General features: G+C 40.5%; 1 protein-coding gene and 1 pseudogene; one reads left to right on the top strand and one right to left on the bottom strand.

Annotated features, from left to right (window-relative positions):
• Erich1 (glutamate-rich 1) overlaps window positions 1-19,715 on the bottom strand; it is a gene marked incomplete at its 5' end in the record, with an annotated part of 52,793,804 nt that overhangs the window by 28,503,255 nt on the left and 24,270,834 nt on the right.
• LOC134482432 (small ribosomal subunit protein eS26-like) lies at window positions 7,037-7,424 on the top strand (annotated as a pseudogene).

The raw sequence follows: 19,715 nt of genomic DNA, 5'->3' as shown, positions 1-19,715 counted from the left end.
TAAAGATGAAAATTCATGAGGCCTGAAGAGACATAGGGCTTGTAACATGCAACGTATTTGGAATGCAAAACTGAACACACGCATGAAATGTTGCAGTGTGATTAGTAATTATATATGTGTAGAGATCTGTATATATACATATACACACATATACATATACATATATATGTATAAATATGTTGCACATGATACAGACAGGCACAGGAAGGAATTGTTAATCTCAATAGAAAGGCCAGAAAGGATGCCCAAGGCATGGACAAGGGAGCCACACGTGAAGAGTGGGTGAGCAGGAGATGTGATAAAACCTTTCCAGAGGGAAGCCGAGAAGGCGAGAGTAGAGGGATTCTGAACACCTGGCGGTTGCCCTGTGATGTGACAAAAGGCTGCAATGGCAGCAAAGGACCAGACAACAATAGTCTCAGAAGCTCAAGGGAAGGTCCTGTCTCTGTACTGGAGCTCTTACTGTGTGTGTGTGTGTGTGTGTGTGTGTGTGTGTGTGTGTGTGTGTGTGTGTATCATGATTGTCTCTATTATGATATATTATATGGGGAATTTCTTTATGGAAAGACTATCTTGGAGTGAGCAGATCTTTTGACCAAGCTAAAGATGGTACTTATGGAGTATGTTTGGAAAACACAGAAGCCTACAGGAAAGTTGACTTCTAAGACTGTGTACATCGTTTGTTTTAGCTATGATAGTAGGTTGAAAATGCAGGGAACTGTTCAATGTTGCAAAAGTGGCAATCCATTTCTAAAACATCTTTTTCTCACATTGAACAGTTCCCTGTATTTTCAACCTACTATCATGACAAGAGGATTCCTAGTTTAATAGAATCCAATTATCTTGCTGGCTTGGGGTTCATTTTACTCATCACTGAAGGTGTGTGTGTGTGTGTGTGTGTGTGTGTGTGTGTGTGTGTGTGTGTGTGTGTGTTTTGTTTTTGTTTTCATGTACTTTAGTGGTTTTACAGAATACATTCATTAGGGAAATGTAAGGACCAATGTGAACTCTGGTAGAAAACGTCACCTAGTTCAACCTTATACAGTTGATTCTGAGGTTAGCCAGTTAATAACTAATAACAGAACAATCAACTACTTTCCCCTGTCCTTCTCTCCAATAGCAATCTACATTCAGTGAATATATACCTAGATATATTTATCTCTTTAACATATGAAGAGAGCTAATTCTAGCTACCTGGTAGGCACAGGCATTGTGCACTGAGAATTATACAGACCTTGGTTGTTTCCCTTTATTATTGTTGTTAGGAGGAGGAGGAAGAAGAGGAGGAGGAAGAAGAGGAAGAGGAGGAGGAAGAGGAGTGATAGTAGTAGTAATTTACTTTACATCCTAATCAAAGCTTCTCCTCTCTCCTCATCCTCTCAGTCCTTCCCTCTCACCTCCTCTTTCCTCACCCCACCCCCTCCCTTTCTCCTCAGAAGGGGAGGCCTCCCACAAATATCAACCCACTTGGCATATCCAGTTGCAGTTGCAGTAGAACTAGGCACATCTTTCCAACTTCTCCTATTGAGTTTAGACAAGGTAGCCCACTAAGAGGAAAGGGGCTCGAAGGCAGGCAACAAAGTCAGAGACAGCCACTTCTCCAGTTGATAGGGGTCTCACATTAAGAACAAGCTGCCTATCTGTTACAAAAGTGTAGGGGGCCTAGGTCCATCCTGCACATGTATTTTGGTTGGTGGTTCAGTCTGTGAGCCCCTATATGTTCAGGTTAGTTGATTCTATAGGTTTAGGGTGTCTTTGACACATCCTCTTTGGCAGGTGATTGGGGGGAAGCAGTTTTACCTGGTAGTCCCTGGTGCCAGCAGGCCTCTGGGGATGCAGACAGAATTGTGGTTCAGAAATGGAGTGCAGGGGACAGGGCATAATTCACTGCTGCTGGGTGTGCCCAAGGGGGTCTGGTAGTGGGCAGGGTACCTGGGACAGAGCCCTACCTGGTTGTCCCAGATGTTGACAGGCCTGATTGTTCCTAGTGCCAGCAACAATCCAAAACTGCACTCAGAGCTGGATCAGCTGTTTTCTTTATGATGTAAAATAGTTAAAGACATTGGCACATGAACAGAAAAAGACAAAGGCATAATTTATTTACCTTACAGATATAATTTAATTATTAATTATATAACAAGGACAATGCTATATTTTACAAATTATTTTGTCTCCTCCCTGGGCACCCTGAAAGTTTTCTAATGCTGTTCGCAGTTATCTGGAGACTACAAATACAGTCTCAAATCAATGAAGACAGATATTGTGTACGGTTATTTCAAACTTGCTTATAAACCTCCTTATAGATGTTTTCACATTCTCCTTGGCTGTGTATGTAACACACCTGGAAACTATGCACAGAAATCAGAATCCATAATGTTAAGGATCCTGGATTCCCAAGTCATCACTTGGAAGGAACATACATACACAGGAGTGCCACCATTTAGGTCTATCTAAAGTGGATGTTGTGTGAATTAGAGAAGGAACGCTTGGTGTGCCGAGGTTTGAGAATTGTTACAGTGGCCATTTTTCCTGAGTAATGTAAGCTACTGAGATTATTGAAGTAGGCTCAAGCCTCATTTGAAAGAAAACTATACAGAATAGGTTAATGTGAGGGCACTTTCTTGATTAGGAAATGTCACTGGTCTAATACTAAACTCCTAGTATAAAATTTTAAGAGGAATAAGATGTCAAGAAGTTTTTATCTGTGTGTGGATAACTATTGTCTTCATATGCTTTGAAAGGTACTTCTGTGAAAAACACGATGATGAAAAAAACTTGGGAAGGAAAGTTGGGTTTCTTTCTTCTTACAGTTTACTCTCCATTACAGACGGGCCATCAGAGCACAAACTCAAGGCAGGAACCTGCAGGCAGGAATTAAAGCCAAGGACGACGAGGGATGCTGCCTACAAACTTGTTCTCCATGGCTTCTTAATGGCTTTCTGTAACTCAGGACCTCCCACCCAAGGATGGTATCACCTACACTTATTTGGGCCTCCCCAAATCAATCATTAATAATTTACCTAAATCCAGTTTGATAGAGTTTGTCAAGTTGACAGAAATATCCAGCACAGTTATGTTTGGCTAATAACTCAGGTAAGGGTGTATCTTAGTGACACCCTGGCGGCCTAGCTACACAAGGTTTTGCATTTACTTCACATTACTGTTTTTAAACATGAGAAAACAAAACCCAATACGGGGAATGGAGTACCTTTATTTTTGCTAAGTGTTGTCTGAACTATCCTAAGCCTATAAGTTTAGATAATTAAGATCATAAAAGCATATAAAATGCAAGTTGGTCGTAGAAAAGAGAGTTTCTTCTTTGAAACTTTTTATATTTTAGATAAATATTTAGAATTTCCTCTTTAATATAGCTTTAACTTTTATTAATGATATTTAATATTACAGTAGTACTAAAAATGTAGTTGCTGCATATTATTTCTTACAGATCTATAAAAAAGAATTAAGGATTTTAAAACACATTTATTCCCCCCTTTAATGGCAGTTTTTGCATTTATATCAACAAAACGATATGAAATAGAATTTTAAAGGGCTAGATTATGCTAGCGTTTGCTACTAAATGTCTACCAAAAGATAAACTAATAAGATAGTAATGGTTTGTGTCAAATATCTAGGTGTTAGGACTAGAAGGTAAGATAATGTTGAGAACTGAATTGTAACCTTCTTTGATGAAGTACTGTGAGGGGGTCCATAAAATGCTACCCATGAGGCATGTCAAGACCTCATTCAAGAGGAAAAAGTTGAGCTAGGGAAAGAACCTGGGAAACAGGTTCAGTACAATGGCTGCCACCTGCCATGGCAGATGGGGGACTCATTGTACAAAAGGTAAGCCAGGTGTATCCAGTTGGGATAGCTCTAAGATCACATGGTGGAATGGGCATACAGAGAAAAGTTATTTTGTTATTTGATACTCAGAAATGGGTACCATCCACATAACTTTTGACAATTTAATCCAAGGCAGAAATACAGAGAGCAGGGCCCTGGAGAGGAGGGGTCGGTAACAGTGGCATTGACAAAGGAGCCAGATTCTGGAAGGAAAAAAATCGTCAAGTTGACAAAAATAGCCAGCACCATTACGTTTGGCTAATAGCTCCAGTAAGAGTGTATCTCAGTGACAAAACTTGAGATGGATAAACAGAAATTTAGCTGAGGCTCAAGTTCAGAAGGAGTGTCTGTGCTTTAGGCAGAGGAAGTAGAAGCATAGTCCCACTGGTGTGGACTGACTCTCATCATACTCTGATTATTGATAACGCAGCTAAGAGTATTAGCAGACACCACCTATTGCGTACTTACTGTGTACAGAAATGCATCTCCCTTCATTTCAGTTTAATTCTCACTGTAATCCAGTGAGGTTATTTTACCAGTGTCTGCATTTCGAAAGATAGACAAATCTTGACAGATTTGAAAAATCGAGCAAAGTCACATACCGCAGAGCAACACACAATTTCAATGAAGATTTGAGTTCCCAGCCTGTCTCCTGGATGCCACCCAGTGTGTCTGATACTAACTTCTCTGGCAATGCTGCCTGGTCAGGATCTGAGGGGGACGGGATAGTCCAGATCAGTTGCTGGAAGCCTCAGAGCCTTAACAGTGCAGGACTTTGAATCATTGTCTCTTTTGTCTGTAGCCTTAAATGCAGTGCTTTTTTTAAATTCAGTAAATGGATGTTTTCATTTTTATTTTATCAACTTTTATTTATTTATATTTTCAGTGTGGCGAACGAAGACCAGTGCTTCACGAATGCTAGGCAGGCGATTTACCATTGAGATAACAACTCAAGACTTTTGGATTGGCTTTTAAAGAAAAAAAGAAGGTAAGAAGATGAAAGAAACAATAAAAAATTGAAAATAAATAAATGAAAACAAACAAAAACAAACAAACAACTCAACTACAAGCCTTCTTGGTAAGCCCAAGATAGACTTATGGCTAGTGAAAATGAAATCTCTCCCCCATGAAGGCAAGACATGATATATATCTGCCCATAAAATTCATGCATGAGGGTTGGGGATTTAGCTCAGTGGTAGAGCGCTTGCCTAGCAAGCACAAGGCCCTGGGTTCAGTCCCCAGCTCCAAAAAAAAAAAAAAAAAAAAGAAAGAAAGAAAAAATTCATGCATGGCCTTCAGGATCTATTTGCAACCCTCCAACTGTACACTTTTGAAAAGTCAGTCACGTTCACTGTGCCAATTTAGTGCATTTATGTGCAAATTGAATTAGGTATCTATTGGCTAGCCAGATGTGTTAATTCAAGTTTGTCTCTTCAGATATGCTGTTGCTGAGGGTGTCTGATGCATACTAAGTCGTCAATAGTTGGCCCCTGCTCTAATTTGTGTTGTTATTATTGTGGGCAATGTAATCAATGCTATTGCTACAAAGGCTTTAGATTGAAGACCCCGTATTAAAGTACTTCTGTATTTCTAGTGGCCATTAGCCAGGACATCATGAGGGACTTTAGAAAAGATTAGCTAATGAGTGGTTCAATCCATTAATGAGACAGCTCAGCTGTGCTTTCCCCTCCCTTAATGGCAGATCTTCTTACTCTCCAAGGCGCTATTAAAGCCATTAAAATAACTAATAAGGTCATTACCATTGTCAGAAAAGCCCCAGCCTGAGCAGATATTTTTCCTAGTAAATGTTTCATTCGTAAGTATTTGTTCAAGTAGAACTCCTTAACACGCTTAATCAAATCAACAGGGCTCAATAACAACAGACCAGGGATCTGGTTCTAGGACATTTGGGTCAGAACAATGAGAACATATTTGCCTACAGTTAGATTTTTTTCAGTGAGATAGCGTGTGGGTCCTTTTGCATTGCTCTAGCGAGGACCTGAGAATGAGTTGGGGGAAGAAGGATGTATGTTGGTCCTGTTTCTCAGATTTCACTCTGTGGTACTTGGTCCCATTAATTCTGAGTGTGGTGAAAGTGAACATGATGATAGCAGGTCCATCCAGGGCCTGGGATGCTTTGCATCATGGCTGACAGGAAGTAGAGAGGGAGGAAAGAACTGACTATGAGCAACTTGCTTCTCTCAGCCAGGTCCTGCCTTCTAAGGAACCACCCAAAACAGCACCAAAAGCTGGGGCCACACATTCAGTGCACGAGCTTGGGTGCCATGTTTTAGAGTCAAACCATAACAGCCCTTCATGAAAGGCGATTGAAAGGTCAGTGGATTTTCTACTTTAAATCATAAAAACACAATAGCTTTACACGTTGATCGGTCCTACATTAAGTACATATCGTATCCTATGCAGGTTTCAGGTTACAATGGCATCGTTGGCATCAACATCTATGAGTGCCACGCCCATCATATATAGCTCCCTGGCCCACTTTTTGTTGAGTGGGAAAAATAAATCCACATAGCTAGTCCACTAACATAGTATATTACTCCAAGAATCCACTAGTAGGATTGCACGAAGCTAACAGCTTTTGCACAGCAGATGATACTGTTAGTAGAGTGAAACACTCAAGACTCTGAAAGCTGAACTTCCATGTCCCCTTTCTCCTTTGCATGGCTGTATTTTGTGCTATGTGTTTCTTGAAAAATTGTCCCCATGCAAGAAGTCTGTGTATATTAAACTAATAAACAGGTTCCTCTTCTCCCATTCTTACACAAGTTTGGGTGATCAGTCTTGGTTTAACTAATACATATTTGATCAAATATATTACGTCCTATATGGATTATTTTTCTCTTTTGCTACTTTAGAATATCTGGTGGAAGGAAACAAGTTAAGGGAGAACAGGCTTGTTTTGGCTTACAGTTTCAGAGCCTTTTTAAACCCTGGTGGGAGAGTAATGACGGTCTTCATGACCACACATATAAGCATATGATGGTGAACCCACACGTAGCAGCAGGCTAGGAAGAGAACAGAGCAAATCCAAACGAGAAAGGCATGCACCTGGTGATCTAATCCCACTATCTCCGTGCTTCCTCCTAAATGCCCCACAGCCCTCAAAACCTGCCACAAGCTGAGGACCAGCATTCAGAACATTAATCTCGCTCTTTTGAGTCTTGGCTCCAATATGACCAAAAAAAAAAAAAAAAAAAAAAGAAAAAAGAAAAAGAAAAAAGAAAAAGAAAGGAGAAACAACGGTTGAGCCAAAAAGGGCCGCGGCCATGTGCAGCCAATTCGCTGCACAAACTGTGCCCGGTGCGTACCCAAGGAATAAGGCCATTAAGAACATTCGGAACATTGTAGAAGCCGCTGCTGTCAGGGACATATCTGAAGCAAGCGTCTTCGACACTTACATGCTTCCCAAGCTCTATGCCAAGCTGCATTACTGAGTGAGCTGTGCCATTCATAGCAAGGTTGTCAGGAATCGATCTCGTGAAGCCCAGAAGGACCAAACACCCCCACCACGATTCAGACTTGCTGGTGCTGCACCACGACCTTCACCAAAGCCCATGTAAAGAGGTGATTTCATGAAGGCAGAAAGAAAAATACCTTAGAAAAATAAAACGGAAGTTATATTTTTTTTTAAAAAAAGGAGAAGAACATTAATCTTAAGGACATCACAAAATCTAATCATAATGCCTTGAATCCTTTTAATATAATCATGGGAATTCACGTGGGTGTTTCAAATAGTATTATGTGTTTTATCAAATATGTTGAACTAACAAATTATAAATAGTTTAATCCAATCTGTAGGCTGCTGTTTTGTCTTAATGACAGTGTCCCTTGCCTTACAGAAGGTTTTCAGTTTCATGAGGTCCCATTTATCAATCGCTGCTCTTAGAGCCTGAGCCATTGGTGGTCTGTTCAGGAAGCTGTCTTCCGAACCAATGTGTTCAAGGCTATTTCCCAATCCCTCTTCTCTTAGATTTAGAGTATCTAGATTTATGCTGAGGTCTTTGATCCAGTTGGACTTGAGTTTTGTGCTGGGTGATAGACATGGATGTATTTTCATTCATCTACACGCAGACATCCAGTTAGACCGGCACCATTTGTTGAAGATGCTTTTTTTTTTCATTGTATGGTTTTGCCTTCTTTGTCAAAACTCAAGTGTCCATAGGTGTGTTGGTTTATTTCAGGGCCTTTGATTTGATTCCATTGATCAGCCTGTCTGTTCCTGTGCCAGTACCATGAAGTTTTTATTGCTATTGCTCTGTAGGACAGCTTGCGGTCATGGATGGTGATTGCTCCACGTGTTCTCCTTTATTGTTCAAGATTGTTTTAGCTCTCCTGGGTTCTTTGTTTTTCCGTATGAAGTTGAGAATTACTCTGTCAAGGTCTGTACATTTTGTTGAAATTTTGATGGGAATTGCATTGAATCTGTAATATTGCTTTTAGTAAGATGGCAATTTTCACTATGTTAATTCTTCTGATCCATAAGCATGGGAGATCTTGGGTCTTGGGGACTTTTATAGATGAGTTGGGGAAAGGATTGAGGCTCTGAGGGGGATAGGAACTCCACATAAAGACCAACAGAGCCAACTAACCTGGACCCTTAGGGGCTCTCAGAGACTGAACCACCAACCAAAGAGTAGCGTACACGGGCTGGACCCAGGCCTCCTGCACAGATTTAGCAGATGTGCAGCTCAGTCTTCAGGTGGGTCCCAAGCAAATAGAGCAGGGACCATCCATAAAGTTGCTGCCTGTCTGTGGGATACATTCCCTGATTTGTCTGTATTGTGTGGCCTCAGTAGAAGAAAATATACCTAACCCTATAGAGACTTAATGTGCTATAGTCAGGGGCTACCCAGGGAGGGCCTTTGCTCTCTGAGAGGAAAAGGGAAGGAGGTATAGGGGAAGAGACAGTGGGAGTGGTGCACCCGGAGGGGGAACAATGATTAGGATGTAAAGTGAGTGAATAAATAAATAAATAAATAAATAAATAAATAAAATTGTTTAATCTTTGAATTTTATCAAATAAATATATCCTCATTCCTAAATACATATATATTTCATGGGGGAATTTTGTGCACAAGTTTCTAATTAATTTGTATTTAGCTCACCAAATGTTCAAAAGTAGGAGTTTTGAACATAGGTCACTGAGAATTAACTTGTTTTCAAATTCTGTAAATGATGAATAATTTTCATTGTGTATCTTGGTAGGTCGACATGTAACTATGACTAGTACATATGGATCCACAGTATAAAGCAAACTATAATTTACCTAGCAAGAGTTTTAATTCTCTTTCCCAGAAAGCCAATGAATCAAAAGAGCATATCATCTAAATTAAGGAAATTGATTATATTTAATTCATTTCAGTAATTAAAACACCTTCTGTCCCATAACAATTTAATGGGACTTCCAAAGGACAAAAACCAAAACACACTTCATGATGAGAAGTATAAAGTTACAACTAGGTGATATTAGACAAAAATACAGCTAGCACTTGCCTAGTGTGTCTAAGAACTTAGGTTCAATCATCAGCAAGACAACGAAAAACACCGATGGAGTCTACTGATCATCTCTTTAAAGACCAGGTCTTAACAAGGCTTTGTTGAAATCCTATCCAAACAAGTCCAAATGCCAATTCAGACAGCAGACCAGAGCCAAGACACTAGGGTAGTATAAAGAGTACCACATACTTCAATAGAAACATAAAGCGGGAATATGGCTTCCAGTTCGAATACTTTCAGTTATGAAATGGAAATGATCCTCTCAGGCACTGTGTCCCTAGGAAGCAAATCTTAGTTGGAACCAGAGTGCATATTGCTGGGCTTGTCCTCACTCAACCAACGGGGCAAAAAATTGGGAAATTCTGGTGGCCACTCAACACAATATTTTTAAAAATTAAGACTAATAAGAAGTAGCAAAACCCATGGAAATGACTGTCATATCACACTGAATTTTCCATATTTTGAAAACCCACGCAGTGTTGTGATTTAGATGTGGTGTAATTACTTAATTGTTTTACCTAAGAATTGACTGTGATTGAAGATTTGGACCTCAGCATAGCAGTGTTGGGAGATGAGGCTCAGAAGAAAGAAGTGAGCACCTACTTAGAAAATATAAGAAATGCGAACTCTAAGCCGGAAGGAGGAAAACTTAGTGAATTATAATTTAAAATTGGAATTTTCACAAAGTTCCAAAGTGGGAGTGGGTGACACCATGAATTGTTGAAGCATGAGTTAAGAAAGGAGGTAAGTAAGCTAACAAAACATGCAAGGCATGCTTGCCTGCTCTCTCTCTCTCTCTCTCTCTCTCTCTCTATATATATATATATATATATATATATATATATATATATATATATATAGATGTAGATAGATATAGATATAGATGTAGATAGATATAGATATAGATGTAGATAGATATAGATGATATAGAGAGATGGATATGGATATAGACATAGATAGATAGATAGATAGATAGATAGATAGATAGATAGAGATATATCTCTCTCTCTATCTCTCTCTATATATGTAAGTGTTAAGTGTTGATTCAATTAGAACCTACAGGTTAATCTGTCATTACTGTAAAACAAATGTTAAGCTAAATGTACATCTGAATTAAACATTTTCTTCATAACCATTTTCAATCTCCTTAATTTGTTCAGAGATATTTATGATATCTGATTAAGCGTCAATGAAACTTAAGTAGCAAGTCATCTCTGGATAATTTGAACTTCCCTGAAAAGCATTACAGCCATTGATCTACCTCCCACTTCTTGATCATAGTCTTTATGCCTTTGCAAGCTACAGCCAGTCCTTTTTGTGTATTCTTTGGGAGCTGTGTGCTGTGCTAATTAAGCATTTATTTTTATCAATGCCATGAAAATTCTGTATGATTATCTATGGAATTAAGACTAATTTTCAAAGAAGGAATTATTCTTTCAGGAAAGTGATTGTTAGCTAAAATCAAGGAGGGCAGAATGTGCCACCATCCTTTCTGTAGTGCCTCCTTCATCCCAGCATTCCCTCTGGTGCTCAAGCTTTTGTCTGCTAAGTAACTACTCAATGTTTGGCTTCTGATTCAAATGTAATTACTTCTATTAATTCATACTCACTGTCAGAAAGAATAAATTATTCTCATTCTTTGTTTGATGTTGGTTAGCAAAATCCAAAGACTCCCCAAACAATGTATATATTATCATTGATCTTGGCTGACTCTCAGAACCTGAAGGTTATACCCTATTGCTGAAGATACTACACATGTCTGACACAGGACTATGGGGAATTGAAATAGAAATGACCTGGAAGACTCCTCCCTGAGAACTAGCTTTCATAGGACCTGAAGGTGAACTGCCCATGGGAGAAAATCAAATAAAATTTCTACCTAGCTGTAGAGCCCACAAACCACAATGACCAGGATGACAAGATATCTCCAAGGGTTAAGATAGTGCTACTTATGTCTTCGTGGTAACCAGTAGCCACTTAATTGAGCTTAAGCCCTGGTTAATAAGAGGAGATTCGTGCTTAGTAGTGTAAGCTTAACCAACTCTCCATGGCTGGCGAGGCATGGATGCTAGAGGATACCCTACTGTAGCCACTTTCCTAAATGAGCATAATTTATAACTCTATTCTAAATACTTATCCTTATACCCACAGATAAGCGTGGTCCTTACACTGCCTAAGAGAAGCTCTTACTGAAATACACAACTCATCTAAGCACAGAGAACTGACCCTGGAGTGCCCAACCTTAGGCTTAGGAACATCGTGGAAGACTATAAGAGGTGTTTGTTTGTTTGTTTGTTTGTTGTTTATTGTTGTTGTTGGTAGTATTTTTTCATTGAAAATTGATTGTTTTCTGATACAATGTATCGTGACTATAGTTTCCCCTCCCTCTACTCCTCTTAGTTCCACTTCCCCTCCCCTTGGGATTCACTCTCTTTCTGTCTCATTAGAAAAGAACAGGCTTGCACACCCGCGGATCCCGGCCTGCAGCAGCTCTCTGCTCCCAGACCCGGTGAGAGAGAGACCCAACCGCCTGGTCAGGTGGGCACTCCTGAGGCTGCAGAGCAGAAGAGACCACCAACTCTGCTCACCCCTGCCCACATCCCTGGCCCAAGAGGAAACTGTATAAGGCCTCTGGGCTCCCGTGGGGGACGGCCCAGGAGCGGCAGGACCCCTGCCTGAGACACCACCGGACCATGAAGGAAACAGACCGGATAAACAGTTCTCTGCACCCAAATCCCGTGGGAGGGAGAGCTAAACCTTCAGAGAGGCAGACAAGCCTGGGAAACCAGAAGAGACTGCTCCCTGCACACACATCTCGGACGCCAGAGGAAAAAGCCAAAGACCATCTGGAACCCTGGTGCACTGAAGCTCCCGGAAGGGGCGGCACAGGTCTTCCTGGTTGCTGCCGCTGCAGAGAGCCCGTGGGCAGCACCCCACGAGCGAACTTGAGCCTCAGGACCACAGGTAAGACCAAATTTTCTGCTGCAAGAAAGCTGCCTGGTGAACTCAAGACACAGGCCCACAGGAACAGCTGAAGACCTGTAGAGAGGAAAAACTACACGCCCGAAAGCAGAACACTCTGTCCCCATAACTGACTGAAAGAGAGGAAAACAGGTCTACAGCACTCCTGACACACAGGCTTATAGGACAGTCTAGCCACTGTCAGAAATAGCAGAACAAAGTAACACTAGAGATAATCTGATGGCGAGAGGCAAGCGCAGGAACCCAAGCAACAGAAACCAAGACTACATGGCACCATCGGAGCCCAATTCTCCCATCAAAACAAACATGGAATATCCAAACACACCAGAAAAGCAAGATCTATTTTCAAAATCATATTTGATCATGATGCTGGAGGACTTCAAGAAAGACATGAAGAACTCCCTTAGAGAACAAGTAGAAGCCTACAGAGAGGAATCGCAAAAATGCCTGAAAGAATCGCAAAAATCCCTGAAAGAATTCCAGGAAAATATAAATAAACAAGTAGAAGCCCATAGAGAGGAGACACAAAAATCCCTGAAAGAATTCCAGGAAAACAAAAATAAACAAGTAGAAGCCCATAGAGAGGAGACACAAAAATCCCTGAAAGAATTCCAGGAAAACACAATCAAACAGTTGAAGGAATTAAAAATGGAAATAGAAGCAATCAAGAAAGAACACATGGAAACAACCCTGGATATAGAAAACCAAAAGAAGAGACAAGGAGCTGTAGATACAAGCTTCACCAACAGAATACAAGAGATGGAAGAGAGAATCACAGGAGCAGAAGATTCCATAGAAATCATTGACTCAACTGTCAAAGATAATGTAAAGCGGAAAAAGCTACTGGTCCAAAACATACAGGAAATCCAGGACTCAATGAGAAGATCAAACCTAAGGATAATAGGTATAGAAGAGAGTGAAGACTCCCAGCTCAAAGGACCAGTAAATATCTTCAACAAAATCATAGAAGAAAACTTCCCTAACCTAAAAAAAGAGATACCCATAGACATACAAGAAGCCTACAGAACTCCAAATAGATTGGACCAGAAAAGAAACACCTCCCGTCACATAATTGTCAAAACACCAAACGCACAAAATAAAGAAAGAATATTAAAAGCAGTAAGGGAAAAAGGTCAAGTAACATATAAAGGCAGACCTATCAGAATCACACCAGACTTCTCGCCAGAAACTATGAAGGCCAGAAGATCCTGGACTGATGTCATACAGACCCTAAGAGAACACAAATGCCAGGCCAGGTTACTGTATCCAGCAAAACTCTCAATTAACATTGATGGAGAAACCAAGATATTCCATGACAAAACCAAATTTACACAATATCTTTCTACAAATCCAGCACTACAAAGGATAATAAATGGTAAAGCCCAACATAAGGAGGCAAGCTATACCCTAGAAGAAGCAAGAAACTAATCATCTTGGCAACAAAACAAAGAGAATGAAAGCACACAAACATAACCTCACATCCAAATATGAATATAAAGGGAAGCAATAATCACTATTCCTTAATATCTCTCAATATCAATGGCCTCAACTCCCCAATAAAAAGACATAGATTAACAAACTGGATACGCAACGAGGACCCTGCATTCTGCTGCCTACAGGAAACACACCTCAGAGACAAAGACAGACACTACCTCAGAGTGAAAGGCTGGAAAACAACTTTCCAAGCAAATGGTCAGAAGAAGCAAGCTGGAGTAGCCATTCTAATATCAAATAAAATCAATTTCCAACTAAAAGTCATCAAAAAAGATAAGGAAGGACACTTCATATTCATCAAAGGAAAAAATCCACCAAGATGAACTCTCAATCCTAAATATCTATGCCCCAAATACAAGGGCACCTACATACGTAAAAGAAACCTTACTAAAGCTCAAAACACACATTGCACCTCACACAATAATAGTGGGAGATTTCAACACCCCACTCTCATCAATGGACAGATCATGGAAACAGAAATTAAACAGTGATGTCGACAGACTAAGAGAAGTCATGAGCCAAATGGACTTAACGGATATTTATAGAACATTCTATCCTAAAGCAAAAGGATATACCTTCTTCTCAGCTCCTCATGGTACTTTCTCCAAAATTGACCATATAATTGGTCAAAAAACGGGCCTCAACAGGTACAGAAAGATAGAAATAATCCCATGCGTGCTATCGGACCACCACGGCCTAAAACTGGTCTTCAATAACAATAAGGGAAGAATGCCCACATATACGTGGAAATTGAACAATGCTCTACTCAATGATAACCTGGTCAAGGAAGAAATAAAGAAACAAATTAAAAACTTTTTAGAATTTAAAGAAAATGAAGATACAACATACCCAAACTTATGGGACACAATGAAAGCTGTGCTAAGAGGAAAACTCATAGCGCTGAGTGCCTGCAGAAAGAAACAGGAAAGAGCATATGTCAGCAGCTTGACAGCACACCTAAAAGCTCTAGAACAAAAAGAAGCAAATACACCCAGGAGGAGTAGAAGGCAGGAAATAATCAAACTCAGAGCTGAAATCAACCAAGTAGAAACAAAAAGGACCATAGAAAGAATCAACAGAACCAAAAGTTGGTTCTTTGAGAAAATCAACAAGATAGATAAACCCTTAGCCAGACTAACGAGAGGACACAGAGAGTGCGTCCAAATTAACAAAATCAAAAATGAAAAGGGAGACATAACTACAGATTCAGAGGAAATTCAAAAAATCATCAGATCTTACTATAAAAACCTATATTCAACAAAACTTGAAAATCTTCAGGAAATGGACAATTTCCTAGACAGATACCAGGTATCGAAGTTAAATCAGGAACAGTTAAACCAGTTAAACAACCCCATAACTCCTAAGGAAATAGAAGCAGTCATTAAAGGTCTCCCAACCAAAAAGAGCCCAGGTCCAGACGGGTTTAGTGCAGAATTCTATCAAACCTTCATAGAAGACCTCATACCAATATTATGCAAACTATTCCACAAAATTGAAACAGATGGAGCACTACCGAATTCCTTCTACGAAGCCACAATTACTCTTATACCTAAACCACACAAAGACACAACAAAGAAAGAGAACTTCAGACCAATTTCCCTTATGAATATCGACGCAAAAATACTCAATAAAATTCTGGCAAACCGAATTCAAGAGCACATCAAAACAATCATCCACCATGATCAAGTAGGCTTCATCCCAGGCATGCAGGGATGGTTTAATATACGGAAAACCATCAACGTGATCCATTATATAAACAAACTGAAAGAACAGAACCACATGATCATTTCATTAGATGCTGAGAAAGCATTTGACAAAATTCAACACCCCTTCATGATAAAAGTCCTGGAAAGAATAGGAATTCAAGGCCCATACCTGAACATAGTAAAAGCCATATACAGCAAACCAGTTGCTAACATTAAACTAAATGGAGAGAAACTTGAAGCAATCCCACTAAAATCAGGGACTAGACAAGGCTGCCCACTCTCTCCCTACTTATTCAATATAGTTCTTGAAGTTCTAGCCAGAGCAATCAGACAACAAAAGGAGATCAAGGGGATACAGATCGGAAAAGAAGAGGTCAAAATATCACTATGTGCAGATGACATGATAGTATATTTAAGTGATCCCAAAAGTTCCACCAGACAACTACTAAAGCTGATAAACAACTTCAGCAAAGTGGCTGGGTATAAAATTAACTCAAATAAATCAGTTGCCTTCCTCTATACAAAAGAGAAACAAGCCGAGAAAGAAATTAGGGAAACGACACCCTTCATAATAGACCCAAATAATATAAAGTACCTCGGTGTGACTTTAACCAAGCAAGTAAAAGATCTGTACAATAAGAACTTCAAGACACTGAGGAAAGAAATTGAAGAAGACCTCAGAAGATGGAAAGATCTCCCATGCTCATGGATTGGCAGGATTAATATAGTAAAAATGGCCATTTTACCAAAAGCAATCTACAGATTCAATGCAATCCCCATCAAAATACCAATCCAATTCTTCAAAGAGTTAGACAGAACAATTTGCAAATTCATCTGGAATAACAAAAAACCCAAGATAGCTAAAGCTATCCTCAACAATAAAAGGACTTCAGGGGGAATCACTATCCCTGAACTCAAGCAGTATTACAGAGCAATAGTGATAAAACCTGCATGGTATTGGTACAGAGACAGACAGATAGACCAATGGAATAGAATTGAAGACCCAGAAATGAACCCACACACCTATGGTCACTTGATTTTTGACAAAGGAGCCAAAACCATCCAATGGAAAAAAGATAGCATTTTCAGCAAATGGTGCTGGTTCAACTGGAGGGCAACATGTAGAAGAATGCAGATCGATCCATGCTTATCACCCTGTACAAAGCTTAAGTCCAAGTGGATCAAGGACCTCCACATCAAACCAGACACACTCAAACTAATAGAAGAAAAACTAGGGAAGCATCTGGAACACATGGGCACTGGAAAAAATTTCCTGAACAAAACACCAATGGCTTACGCTCTAAGATCAAGAATCGACAAATGGGATCTCATAAAACTGCAAAGCTTCTGTAAGGCAAAGGACACTGTGGTTAGGACAAAACGGCAACCAACAGATTGGGAAAAGATCTTTACCAATCCTACAACAGATAGAGGCCTTATATCCAAAATATACAAAGAACTCAAGAAGTTAGACCGCAGGGAAACAAATAACCCTATTAAAAAATGGGGTTCAGAGCTAAACAAAGAATTCACAGCTGAGGAATGCCGAATGGCTGAGAAACACCTAAAGAAATGTTCAACATCTTTAGTCATAAGGGAAATGCAAATCAAAACAACCCTGAGATTTCACCTCACACCAGTGAGAATGGCTAAGATCAAAAACTCAGGTGACAGCAGATGCTGGCGAGGATGTGGAGAAAGAGGAACACTCCTCCATTGTTGGTGGGATTGCAGACTGGTAAAACCATTCTGGAAATCAGTCTGGAGGTTCCTCAGAAAATTGGACATTGAACTGCCTGAGGATCCAGCTATACCTCTCTTGGGCATATACCCAAAAGATGCCTCAACATATAAAAGAGACACGTGCTCCACTATGTTCATCGCAGCCTTATTTATAATAGCCAGAAGCTGGAAAGAACCCAGATGCACTTCAACAGAGGAATGGATACAGAAAATGTGGTACATCTACACAATGGAATATTACTCAGCTATCAAAAACAACGAGTTTATGAAATTCGTACGCAAATGGTTGGAACTGGAAAATATCATCCTGAGTGAGCTAACCCAATCACAGAAAGACATACATGGTATGCACTCATTGATAAGTGGCTATTAGCCCAAATGCTTGAATTACCCTAGATCCCTAGAACACATGAAACTCAAGACGGATGATCAAAATGTGAATGCTTCACTCCTTCTTTAAATGAGGAAAAAGAATACCCTTGGCAGGGAAGGGAGAGGCAAAGATTAAAACAGAGACTGAAGGAACACCCATTCAGAGCCTGCCCCACATGTGGCCCATACATATACAGCCACCCAATTAGGCAAGATGGATGAAGCAAAGAAGTGCAGACCGACAGGAGCCGGATGTAGATCGCTCCTGAGAGACACAGCCAGAATACAGCAAATACAGAGGCGAATGCCAGCAGCAAACCACTGAACTGAGCATAGGTCCCCTGTTGAAGAAATCAGAGAAAGAACTGGAAGAGCTTGAAGGGGCTCGAGACCCCAAAAGTACAACAATGCCAAGCAACCAGAGCTTCCAGGGACTAAGCCACTACCTAAAGACTATACATGGACTGACCCTGGACTCTGACCCCATAGGTAGCAATGAATATCCTAGTAAGAGCACCAGTGGAAGGGGAAGCCCTGGGTCCTGCTAAGACTGAACCCCCAGTGAACTAGTCTATGGGGGGAGGGCGGCAATGGGGGGAGTGTTGGGAGGGGAACACCCATAAGGAAGGGGAGGGGGGAGGGGGATGTTTGCCCGGAAACCGGGAAAGGGAATAACACTCGAAATGTATATAAGAAATACTCAAGTTAATAAAAAAAAAAAAGAAAAGAAAAGAAAAGAAAAGAACAGGCTTCTAAGACAACAACCAAACACGACAAAATGAGATAGAATAAGGTGAAGCAAAAGCTGTAAAATCAAAGTTGGACATGACAATCCAACAGAAGAAAAAGAGACCCAAGAGCAGACACAAGAGGCAGAAACCTGTTCGTTATCATAGTCAGTGGTCCACATAAAACTATTAAGCAAATAGTTATACTACATATACAGATGACCATGTGCAGATCCATGTAGGGGTGCTTGTTGCTACAGTCTCTATGAGACTGTGTCTGGTTGAGTTGATTCAGGAGGCCTTGTTCTCCTTGTGTCCTCCATCTCCTTTGGCTCTTCCAAACTCTCTGCCTCCTCTTCCACAGGATTGTTTGAGCTCTGTGGGGAGGGATTTGATTGAGATTTTCCATTTGGATACTCAGCATAACGTCTGGCTGTGCGTCTCCACATCTGTTCCCATTTGCTGCCTCTCTGATGATGACTGGATAGAGCATGACTGGATGGGTGTCTTAGTTTGGGTTTTACTGCTGTGAACAGACACTATGACCAAAGCAAGTCTTCTAAATGGCAACATTTAACTCGGGCTGGCTTACAGGTTCAGAGGTTCAGTCCATTATCACCAAGGCCAGAGCGTGACAGCATCCAGGCAGGCATGGTGCAGGAGGAGCTGAGAGTTCTACATCTTCATCTGAAGATGGCCAGGAACTGGGGCATCCTTAGACAGCTAGGAGGACAGTCTCCAAACCCACCACCAGAGTGACACACTTCCTCCAACAAGGCCACACCTTCTAATAGTGCCACTCCCTGGGCCAAGCATAGGCAAACCATCACAACGAGAATAGCAGACTATCATTAGGAGGCATTTTATTGTTTTGTCTTGTTTACCTTAGGTCCCTGGATTGTCTAGTATCTGGGTTTTTAGGTTTGGTTATCTCACTCTGGATGATTTTTTTTTCTAAATCCATCCATTTGTTGGCAAATTTCATGATGTCATTTGATTTTAACATCGGAGTAATACTCCACTGTAAACATACCACATCTTCCTTTTCAATTCTTCTGCCCTTTAACATCTAGGTTGTTTCCAGCTTCTGGCTATAAAGAATAAAGCCACAATGAACACGATTGAGAGAATGTCCTTTCAGTAGTCTAGGACATCCTTTGAAAATATGCCCAAGAGAGTTATAGGTGGGTCTTGAGGTAGAACAATTGCCAATTTTTGGAGGAACTGCCATATTGATTTCCATAGTGGCTGTAGAAGTTGGTCTTCCTACCAGCCCTGGAAAAAAGTTCCCCTTACTTCAGCCCTCCTGGATAGCATGAGCTGTTTCTTG

This window comes from Rattus norvegicus, chromosome 16 (assembly GCF_021556685.1).
Source record: "Rattus norvegicus strain SHRSP/BbbUtx chromosome 16, alternate assembly SHRSP_T2T, whole genome shotgun sequence".
NCBI lineage: Eukaryota > Metazoa > Chordata > Mammalia > Rodentia > Muridae > Rattus > Rattus norvegicus.
Note: the sequence above shows the minus strand (reverse complement) of the source record. Positions and strands in the feature narration are given on the sequence as shown.